Below are 12,508 nucleotides of genomic sequence, written 5' to 3' on the forward strand. Positions count from 1 at the left end.
CCCAGTTATGAAACAAGCCTTAAAAGAAATTCCTCAGTAAATTAATGCAAAATGGAAATGGCAAGAAAATGTTGCTCTTTGCTGTAGTACTAGAAAGGTTTCCAGCTGCTAATGAAGTGACGGAGGCAGATAGCTATATGGAATAGCTTTATCTTCCAAATGGGAATTAATGGCTTTCTCAGGTTTTCATAACTAAGGTGTGTACTACAGCTCCATACTGTACAGAGCCATATAGAGTACCTATTGACCTCTGTAGGAGTATACTATACATGGATCATTTGGTAGTAAAATAACAGTTATTCTTCAGGAAAGGCTCAGTGCGGAGAAGAAACATGGCCCACCTATGGTGAATAAATCCACATTTCAGTTGTACCTATATACCATTAACTGCTGCTGGTTTAGGTATTCTTTAGGAGAATTCATCCTTAGGTTTCATGCACACAAATGTATTTTTTGTCCACATCCAATCCACATTTTTTTGGGTGTCGGATGCGGACCCATTCACTTGAATAGGGCCCAAAAAAAGCAGACAGCACACTGCGTGCTGTCCGCATCTATATGTTCGTACCGTAGCACTCACATTACTGACAAGGATAAGACTGTTCTATTATGGCCTGAACGTTCCGCTCCATAAAATGCGGAACGCACACAGCCAATTTGCGGACCTCAAAACAGGTAACAGTCATGTGCATGAGCCCTTACTATAGTCCTAGACAGCTACTTTATTTAGTTATGCAGCAGAATAGGACAGGTAGTATATGTCACGAGGGTGTCACTACCTATCGCTGATCCTGTTGTGCCTGGGGTCAGAAGATTGCAGCGGTGGCTACTCGCTCGATTTCAAGAGATCACTCCATAACCTAGTGGTGGGAATGGATTCCGGTCCAGGTTTTCCTGCTTAGGTTTGCGATCCTTTTTGTCCCATTTAGGAATCTGTAGCTTTTCATTTCAGCTGTTCTCTGTCAGCCACCCCCAGCTACTATATATTCTCCCTTTCTTCTTCCCTTGTTGCCAGATATACTGTAGACCTTCCTTCCAGATCTTCTATTCTGACCTCAGGTGGACAACTATTGCTGTGGAGCTGTTGGAACTGGAGCTGTTGGATCTCTGGTTCACTCCTGTCTACCTTCGGGGATTGTTTGTGGTGTTTGTGTTGTTTGTCCGTTCCCTGTTGTTACCCTAGGTGTCAGTGATGAGGACTAGTGCTCCCGCCGCCCTATTCACTACCTAGGGCTTATTTCAGGGTAAGCCAGGGACGAGGCACATGATCGGCGTACGGGTTAGCAGCCCGCCTAGGGACGTCAGGGCAGCCAGGTGCCAGTGCCAGGTGAGCTAGCGGTCACCACTCCTCCCTAGTGGAAGGGTACTCCTTTTCTCTGCCGCACGTCTGTTACCTGCCATCTCAGACGTTATAGTACATTTATACACAATTAGTTAGATTTCTCCTTCCAAGCGTGAAAGTTGTAATTTTTGCTATTTACAGTTTTTTCTTATTAAAGGAGTTTTCCAGCCCCTACTTTAAATTTAGGCCACTAGAATTACCTGTGGAGGGAAGAATATTAGAGGTATACTTACCCTCAGCAGCGCAGGGGTTCAAATGATCGTCTTCACGGTCACGTGACGGCTCCTGTAGTGTTTTGGGTCTTCCTCCCTGAGGCAGGAGACTGCTGCAGGCCTTCCCAAGTACCAACATACAACTGCGCATGCCCCGGGAACCAGCCGCCTTTTGAGTGTATAGGCTTCCATGAGAAGCCTGTACTGACTCATACACAGCGCGATGTAAGAGCTGTGTATGAGTCTCAGCATAACGACCACAGCATCCGAGCGGTGGAGATGTGAGAGTCACGCACTCCTGCGCATGTAAGAGCTTTCCCTGGATGAGATGGGAGCCACCAGCAGGCTCTGATTCCCATGACTTGAATATTCCAATACAGGCCACCAGATAGAAGTGCTGTACAGGGAGTGCAGAATTATTAGGCAAGTTGTATTTTTGAGGATTAATTTTATTATTGAACAACAACCATGTTCTCAATGAACCCAAAAAACTCATTAATATCAAAGCTGAATATTTTTGGAAGTAGTTTTTAGTTTGTTTTTAGTTTTAGCTATTTTAGGGGGATATCTGTGTGTGCAGGTGACTATTACTGTGCATAATATTAGGCAACTTAACAAAAAACAAATATATACCCATTTCAATTATTAATTTTTACCAGTGAAACCAATATAACATCTCAACATTCACAAATATACATTTCTGACATTCAAAAACAAAACAAAAACAAATCAGTGACCAATATAGCCACCTTTCTTTGCAAGGACACTCAAAAGCCTGCCATCCATGGATTCTGTCAGTGTTTTGATCTGTTCACCATCAACATTGCGTGCAGCAGCAACCACAGCCTCCCAGACACTGTTCAGAGAGGTGTACTGTTTTCCCTCCTTGTAAATCTCACATTTGATGATGGACCACAGGTTCTCAATGGGGTTCAGATCAGGTGAACAAGGAGGCCATGTCATTAGATTTTCTTCTTTTATACCCTTTCTTGCCAGCCACGCTGTGGAGTACTTGGACGCGTGTGATGGAGCATTGTCCTGCATGAAAATCATGTTTTTCTTGAAGGATGCAGACTTCTTCCTGTACCACTGCTTGAAGAAGGTGTCTTCCAGAAACTGGCAGTAGGACTGGGAGTTGAGCTTGACTCCATCCTCAACCCGAAAAGGCCCCACAAGCTCATCTTTGATGATACCAGCCCAAACCAGTACTCCACCTTGCTGTCGTCTGAGTCGGACTGGAGCTCTCTGCCTTTACCAATCCAGCCACGGGCCCATCCATCTGGCCCATCAAGACTCACTCTCATTTCATCAGTCCATAAAACCTTAGAAAAATCAGTCTTGAGATATTTCTTGGCCCAGTCTTGACGTTTCAGCTTGTGTGTCTTGTTCAGTGGTGGTCGTCTTTCAGCCTTTCTTACCTTGGCCATGATGCTTTTGGGCACTCCAGTGATGTTGCAGCTCTGAAATATGGCCAAACTGGTGGCAAGTGGCATCTTAGCAGCTGCACGCTTGACTTTTCTCAGTTCATGGGCAGTTATTTTGCGCCTTGGTTTTTCCACACGCTTCTTGCGACCCTGTTGACTATTTTGAATGAAACGCTTGATTGTTCGATGATCACGCTTCAGAAGCTTTGGAATTTTAAGAGTGCTGCATCCCTCTGCAAGATATCTCACTATTTTTGACTTTTCTGAGCCTGTCAAGTCCTTCTTTTGACCCATTTTGCCAAAGGAAAGGAAGTTGCCTAATAATTATGCACACCTAATATAGGGTGTTGATGTCATTAGACCACACCCCTTCTCATTACAGAGATGCACAAAATCAAATCCCCCCTTTCGCTAAAATCTAAATAAATAATTGAAAAAAAAACTTCATAGGCATTCCCACGTCCAAAAATGCCCATACTATTAAAATATAAAATAATTTATCCCATATTTTTTGTCACTTTACCTGCTGAAAAAAAAATACTGAAATGTGATCAAAAAGTTACACGCACTTCAAAATGGTATCACTGAAAAATACAGATTGCCCCGCAAAAAAATATTTTTTACAAACTTTTACATTTTTTCAATTAAAACGCAAGAAAAACTGTACAAGCGTAGTATTTTTGTAATCGTACTGACCTGGAAAATGAAGGTAACAGGTAAATTTTACCGAATAGGGATGGGGTGGGGGTAAACTGTAGAGGAAGGTAACAATATCAGTAAGACTTCAGCCTGTCTGCCATAAAAGGAAAGATTTTTTCCTCTGATGGTGAGGGTCAATCACATTGTATAAACAGTGGAAATGAGAATTCTATACTTGTTATGCCTCATGGCCATATCCTTGAAAAATGTATAGCTTCCTTTCATGGCTGGATGATTAACCCCTTCCTACAGCATATACAGCACAGGGCAGGTCTTTAAAGTGGGCGCCCGCTGATAAACTCAGCAGACACCATACGAAATAGTTTGTTTTTTCTGATTACACCCCATTAGGATTTTTTTTTCCAGCTGCCTCAGCCTCCTGTCTGCTTTACTTGTCAGGGTTTATGATCCTGAATATAGCTGATAAGATCTTCATCTGAATCTCTGTAGGAATGGAGTTCATGAGGAGATATGAAGTACGGAGAGGATAGACAGGACAGACTGTGGTATGGAGGCTGCATACAAGTGCTGCTGCTCATTATCCACATCCCCACCTCCTCTCTGTACTTCATGTCTCCTCATGAACTCCATTCCTACAGTGATTCAGCTGAAAATCTTATCATCTGTATTCAGGATCATAATTCCTGACAAGTAGAGCAGAGAGGAGGATGAGGCAGTTCTTTACCTCAGTGTTGTGAAGTAACTTGTCCGGCTGTGTGATTAGGACAGGTTTTTTGTGTACTAATAGGATGGCAGCCATTTTGTTTCCCCTGATGATCCCCTGAGCCATTATAACTAATGAAAGGTATTTGGGAATATATTTATAATAAAGTAATATTTAAGTATTTTCATTTTCTTAATTCCCAGAGAACCCCTTTAAGCTTCTCACAAATTTTTCAATTTATTTTTGCAAACTAGACAAATTCCAATCAGTACAAACACAGAATTTCCTCTTCACTGGAAACCCTCACCATGTGACGTTTCAACAGGACACCCTCCCTTCCTCATGCAGGATGAAGTGGGCCCACAAAGGTGTCATACCCTGAATAAATAACTATACATGTTTGTCAAACATCCAATTACTATATGAGACTGGAGGCATTACAACCAAAAGGGTTAAATGAAGCAAGCTTTTTTAATGCATTTTTTGATCACTTTATGTTTTGTATGGCTTTATTCATATTGTAATTGGATAGTTGATAAATGTTCATAGTTATTGATTCTGGGTATAACACTGTTGGGGGCTCATGGGCAAATGTCATCAAGCATGAGGAAGGGGATGTGTCCTCCCGTAGTATGACGAGGGTTTCCAGTGATGAGGAACTTCAGTATTTGGACCGATTGGAAGTTCGCAATCATAAATAGAAACATTTCAAGGAATAAGTACAGTATTGTGAGTAACTTAAAGTAGCAAACACTTCCCAACATGTGTGTATGGTCCTTCATTCCAGTGAGTATGGTTGAGAGGTGAGCTCCGGGGCAGGCACTGATGATAGCTGTGATCTTTAATAGGTGTATTTCTGGTGCAGATTGCGGCGCAAGTAACCTTTGCCTGCAGGCCCGTCTCATTCATAATTTTCTACGCCTAAAACGTCCATTCACATGTCCGCAATTCTTTTCCACATTTTGCGGAACGGAATTGCGGACCCATTCATTTCTATGGGTCCGCACGATGTGCTGCCCGGATCCAGAAATGCGGATCCGCACTTCCGGGTCCGCATTTCCGTTCCCCCAAAAAATAGAACATGTACTATTATTGTCCGCAATTGCGGACAAGATTAGGCATATTCTATTATAGTGCCGGCGATGTGCGGTCCGCAAAATGTGGAATGCACATTGCCGGTGTCTGTGTTTTGCGGATCCGTGGATCCGCAAAACACATACGGATGTGTGAATGGACCCTAAATGTGAGACCGCAAGGAAGTTTCTTACATTTAGATCGGGGTTGGATGTGCCAAAGTTATGTAGAGGCCGGTGCCACTTTATAACTTTGACGGATCCATTGTTTGATACAGGCGTTATTAAGACCGGCATCTAAAATGCTGGTCTTAAATGATCCTCCCCATAGTGTTTTACAGGGCTGATAAAGCAGAGAATGAGCTTCCACACATGTCCTACTCTCTTCTTTGCATTCTAACTCAGGCCATCCTACTGTCTTTAGGACATATTCCATGTGAAGGAATCCTGTAGCGTACCATTTTAATTTCTTTGCTGATCGCCCCCTAGACAATATGAGCTATTGTAAATTATAAAAGACATTTAAATAAGCTCCTAGCAATATGTCTGTGAAGGTTCTCATTTATCCAGGTCATGGTATATCTGTAAAGAATAAATCAAGGCAACTGGACTTACTGTAGATTTCTTGAAAACGTTTCACTCGTTCTTCCAATGAGCTTTCTCAATTCTGAGTGACTGTACAAGAATTCTCTGGGAATAAATATGTAACTGAATCACCCATGCTGGGTATAATTACCAGATGTTGATTCTGTTACATATTTGTTTCCATAGAATTCTTGTACAGTCACTCAGAAATCTACAGTAAGTCCAGTTGCCTTGATTTATTCTATACAGATAAGCTCCTAGCAAGCTCTGCATTTAATACCACCAGATGTAAGGTAGCTATCCTATAAGCCAATGTTTGACCTTCTAAACAGGCCTTGAGACATGACTTGGATAAGTTATTTCAGGAGGGCTGCAGGGAGTATGTCTGAAGGTCTGTTAAAAAAAGGGTTGAACATTGACTTATAGGAGAGCTACCTTACATCTGGTGGCATTAGAAGCAGAGCTAATTTGCATACCCTCCTCTCAAAATTCCAGAGGAACATTGTCTGGCCTATAAGAGTCATTATGGCGTTTAGGCACTTTCCATAAGGAATTATAGTATCCCCAGAATAAAGGCATTTAGGAATTAATTCATTTGTTTGTTTTTTCAATATTTTCATTTTTTTCCTAGTAAACCCCTTTAACTATGTTGAAGAAGTCTGTATTTTTGTACAGTATATATTGAGAGTGTAGTGGACTTGGAGCAGGTTGGTGAGTGAGGGGGCCACACATAGCACACAGGTAGCAGAATAAATGAAAATAGTCTTGTGCTTGATCCCTTAGTCTTAATTTGATAGCAACTAAACATTTTTGAAACTATCAAATGTTGCTGCTTTGGCCAGCTTCTGAGGTGAAGATTAACACCATTTCCGGTATATTTACCATTTAGCCATCAGGAACGTTTTTCCCTATTGATGGTTTTATATGGTCCTGTGTTCTGGAGGATTACTTGAGGTTCCTTCAAGTGCTCATTCCTGATAATCAGTCTGTGTGAAGGCGCTGCAGAACAACCGATAAAGGAGCGAAACTTTTGTTAATGCAGACACCTAAATTTGAGAGACAATACAGCTGAATGAGGATGAGCGATAGCAGTAGTGGTGGAGGTGATCGATGTATGTAAATGCAGTGCTTCACCTCCACTGAACGAGCAACCAGTTGTCAGGAAAGAATGCTGCCTTCCCGGTAATTGTCTATTGGTAAGAGCATGTAAATACAGCTTAAAAGAGTTGTACAGCAATATATATTGAGGACCTATCCTCAGGATAGGTCAGCAATATCTGATTGGTGGAGGTCCGATACCTGGGACCCCCACCGATCAGCTGTTTAAAAAGGAGGTGGTGTTCTATGCGAGCACTGCTTCCTGTTCATTATACTACTCATTGTCTCCTATGAAGCGGCAGTGTAGTGTAATTATAAGTAATTATAAGTAATTGTACATTATAAGTAATTGCTCCATCCTTAATCTGTCCCTGTTTTTATACCTCTTGACGTAATGTGTAGTGAACATTATCTGTCACTAACCCTAAGGCCTCTTTCACACGGGCGTCATAGTTTTGGGCCAGAAAAGATGCGGGTGACGGACCATGTGATGAGCGCAGTGACGTCATTAAAGGTACTTTTCCTACTGCACAGCAAAGATGAAGACAGAAGAGAAGCCGGGCTGCGCGAACAAGTGGGTTAAGGTGAGTTAAATTATTATTATTTTTTTTTAACCCCTCCAGCCCTATTGTACTATGCATTCTGTTTTAAGAATGCTATTATTTTCCCTTCTAACCATGTTATAAGGGAAAATAATAATGATCGGGTCTCAATCCCGATCGTCTCCTAGCAACCGTGCGGGAAAATCACACTGCATTCGCACTTGCTTGCGGATGCTTGCGATTTCCATGCAGCCCCATTCACTTCTATGGGGCCTGCGTTGCGTGAAAAACGCACAAAGAGGAGCATGCTGCGATTTTCACGCAATGCACAAGTGATGCGTGAAAATCACCGCTCATGTGCACAGCCCCATAGAAATGAATGGGTCCAGATTCAGTGCGGGTGCAATGCGTTCACCTCACGCATCGCACCCGCGCGGAAATCTCTCCCATGTGAAAGAGGCCTAAGGCCTCTTTCACAAGAGCGAGTTTTCCGCGCAGGTGCAATGCGTGACGTGAACGCATAGCACCTGCACTGAATCCTGACCTATTCATTTCAATGGGTACAGCATTGTACAGCATCTGTGAGCATTTTTTTTCACACACTTTTTCACTTGTGCGTTGCGTGAAAAACGCAGCATGTTCTATATTCTGCGTTTTTCACGCAGCCCTGGCCCCATAGAAGTGAATGGGGCTTCAGTGAAAACGCTTTGCATCCGGAAGCAAGTGCGGATGTAATGCGTTTTTCACTGATGGTTGCTAATCACACTTCAGTTTATCACACGCGAGAAAAACGCATGAAAACGCATTGCACCCGCACGGCAAAAACTGAACAACTGAACGCAATCGCAGACAAAACTGACCGAACTTGCTTGCAAAATGGTGCGAGTTTCACTGAACGCACCCTGACCTCACCCGGAGCCAATCCGTCACGCTCGTGTGAAAGAGGCCTAATGAGGACAATACTGGAACAAAAATGATGTGTAATGACGTACAGGATTCCAGCTTAACAGCCTACTGCTTGACGCCAGGAGACATAATAACCACATAATGCTAGGAAATATATAATAAATTCCAAGTTTTTTTTAAAAAAAGGTCCTGCCAACTCTTTTGTTTTATCCATTCAATTTAGTGGCATGAGTCATGGTATACTGCCTCTCTGCTAAATGTCACAGAAAAATATACTAGAGTTCATAATAGTGAAAAAATGATAGTAAAGGGCTTTAGTGAGTGTTTTATACTGATGATAGGTCATCATTGTGTGATCGGTAGGGGTCTGAACCCCACCCATCAGCTGCTTGAGGAGGCACCAGCACTCCTTTATTTCACCGGACGCCTAATTTGCATATTATGAAAGAGCATCACAACTCAGGAACACAGTCTCTGATCAACTAAAGAAAATCAGCGCCTTAATCAGGTGAACTACAGCTATGTGTCTGCAAACAGTTAGATGTGGAGGTCACTGGTGACAGATTCTGCGCACACACTGCTTTGTTATCCCCAGTTTGTCGTATTGAGTGTGCTTTCTGCATCACATGTTAGTAACTATTCTAATAAAGGGTTGGTAATTTTTGTGTATTTTTGGGGTTATCAGTTTTGTTTGCTAAGAGATTTAAAGAGGACCTGTGACCTCTTCTGTTTTAACAGCTTCTGTAACATCTATTCTTATGGCTCTATTGTACCATTCGTTTATTATTCCTGCTACAAGTTATGAATTAATAGCTATCAGTTTGCAATGGAATTCCAGCTGATTTTTCCCAGTTGGGGTGGTGTGCCCTTGCACAGTCTGACACTGCCAGCAATTATTGGATAGTATCAGACTGTGCAGGGACACTCCCCCAGCTGGTAACAATAAGGAATGGCACATCATAGTCATAAGAAGAGATGCTCCACAATAATTATTACATGGGGAATGCAAGTAGTTACTAAAACAAGCAGGAGAGGTGACGGGTCCTACATTAGCCCAAATATAGGTGGTCTATCCTTATAAGCAAACAGCATTAAACTTGTTTCATTTTCCAGACAGGTGCTTTGGCACAGTTGGAGTTTCTCTTTCTCCCTCCTTGTTTCTACTTCTGTTTTCTTGTTGCTCCTATTAAACAGTAAACCGCCATTTAGAGGGACTCCACCAGTGTACTCTATTCCCTCTTGCCTATTAGCTTTCAGGGCCTGGGTACTAAAACACAGTGCAACCTTTCCTTGCCACTCTTACCTCTTTCTATCACCCTGGCACATACTTACTGTAGTACATATCTCCCAGGCACATACTTACTGTAGTACATATCTCCCGAGCACATACTTACTGTAGCACATATCACTCTGGCACATACCGTACCTACTGTAGCACAAATCACCCTGGCACATTCTTACTGAGGCACATATAACCCTGGCACATACTTACTGTAGTACATATCTCTCAGGCACATACTTACTGTAGTACATATCTCCCGGGCACATACTTACTGTAGTACATATCTCCCGGGCACATACTTACTGTAGTACATATCTCCCGAGCACATACTTACTGTAGCACATATTACCCTGGCACATTCTTACTGAGGCACATATAACCCTGGCACATACTTACTGTAGTACATATCTCTCAGGCATATACTTACTGTAGTACATATCTCCCGGGCACATACTTACTGTAGTACATATCTCCCGAGCACATACTTACTGTAGTACATATCTCCCGAGCACAAACTTACTATAGTACATATCTCCCGGGCACATACTTACTGTAGTACATATCTCCCGGGCACATACTTACTGTAGTACATATCTCCCGAGCACATACTTACTGTAGCACATATCACCCTGGCACATTCTTACTGAGGCACATATAACCCTGGCACATACTTACTGTAGTACATATCTCTCAGGCATATACTTACTGTAGTACATATCTCCCGGGCACATACTTACTGTAGTACATATCTCCCGGGCACATACTTACTGTAGTACATATCTCCCGGGCACATACTTACTGTAGTACATATCTCCCGAGCACATACTTACTGTAGCACATATTACCCTGGCACATTCTTACTGAGGCACATATAACCCTGGCACATACTTACTGTAGTACATATCTCTCAGGCATATACTTACTGTAGTACATATCTCCCGGGCACATACTTACTGTAGTACATATCTCCCGAGCACATACTTACTGTAGTACATATCTCCCGAGCACAAACTTACTATAGTACATATCTCCCAGGCACATACTTACTGTAGTACATATCTCCCGAGCACATACTTACTGTAGCACATATCACTCTGGCACATACCGTACCTACTGTAGCACAAATCACCCTGGCACATTCTTACTGAGGCACATATAACCCTGGCACATACTTACTGTAGTACATATCTCTCAGGCACATACTTACTGTAGTACATATCTCCCGGGCACATACTTACTGTAGTACATATCTCCCGGGCACATACTTACTGTAGTACATATCTCCCGAGCACATACTTACTGTAGCACATATTACCCTGGCACATTCTTACTGAGGCACATATAACCCTGGCACATACTTACTGTAGTACATATCTCTCAGGCATATACTTACTGTAGTACATATCTCCCGGGCACATACTTACTGTAGTACATATCTCCCGAGCACATACTTACTGTAGTACATATCTCCCGAGCACAAACTTACTATAGTACATATCTCCCGGGCACATACTTACTGTAGTACATATCTCCCGGGCACATACTTACTGTAGTACATATCTCCCGAGCACATACTTACTGTAGCACATATCACCCTGGCACATTCTTACTGAGGCACATATAACCCTGGCACATACTTACTGTAGTACATATCTTTCAGGCATATACTTACTGTAGTACATATCTCCCGGGCACATACTTACTGTAGTACATATCTCCCGAGCACATACTTACTGTAGTACATATCTCCCGGGCACATACTTACTGTAGTACATATCACCCTGGCACATTCTTACTGAGGCACATATAACCCTGGCACATACTTACTGTAGTACATATCTCTCAGGCATATACTTACTGTAGTACATATCTCCCGGGCACATACTTACTGTAGTACATATCTCCCGAGCACATACTTACTGTAGTACATATCTCCCGAGCACATACTTACTGTAGTACATATCTCCCGGGCACATACTTACTGTAGTACATATCTCCCGAGCACATACTTACTGTAGCACATATCACCCTGGCACATTCTTACTGAGGCACATATAACCCTGGCACATACTTACTGTAGTACATATCTCCCGGGCACATACTTACTGAGGCACATATAACCCTGTACATACAGTAGGGAAAAAAAGTATTTAGTCAGCCACCAATTGTGCAAGTTCTCCCACTTAAAAAGATAAAGAGAGGCCTGTAATTTTCATCATAGGTACACTTCAACTATGAGAGACAGAATGGGGGGAAAGAATACAGGAAATCACATTGTAGGATTTCTAATTAATTGGTAAATTCCTCGGTAAAATAAGTATTTGGTCACCTACAAACAAGCAAGATTTCTGGCTCTCACAGAGCTGTAACTTCTTCTTTAAGAGGCTCCTCTGTCCTCCACTCGTTACCTGTATTAATGGCACCTGTTTGAACTTGTTATCAGTATACCTCAAACAGTCACCTCAAACAGTCACCCTCCAAACTCCACTATGGCCAAGACCAAAGAGCTGTCGTAGGACACCAGAAACAACAGTGTAGACCTGCAGCAGGCTGGGAAGACTGAATCTTCAACAGGCAAGCAGCTTGGTGTGAAGAAATCCACTGTGGGAGCAATTATTAGAAAATGGAAGACATACAAGAACACTGATAATCTCCCTCGATCTGGGGCTCCACGCAAGATC

At 42.4% G+C, this 12,508-nt stretch overlaps 1 protein-coding gene across 1 annotated transcript in view; it reads left to right on the plus strand.

Moving 5' to 3' along the window:
• SOGA3 (SOGA family member 3) overlaps positions 1-12,508 on the plus strand; it is an 80,272-nt gene that overhangs the window by 57,116 nt on the left and 10,648 nt on the right. The window lies entirely within an intron of this gene.

This window comes from Bufo bufo, chromosome 4, assembly GCF_905171765.1.
Source record: "Bufo bufo chromosome 4, aBufBuf1.1, whole genome shotgun sequence".
Lineage (NCBI taxonomy): Eukaryota > Metazoa > Chordata > Amphibia > Anura > Bufonidae > Bufo > Bufo bufo.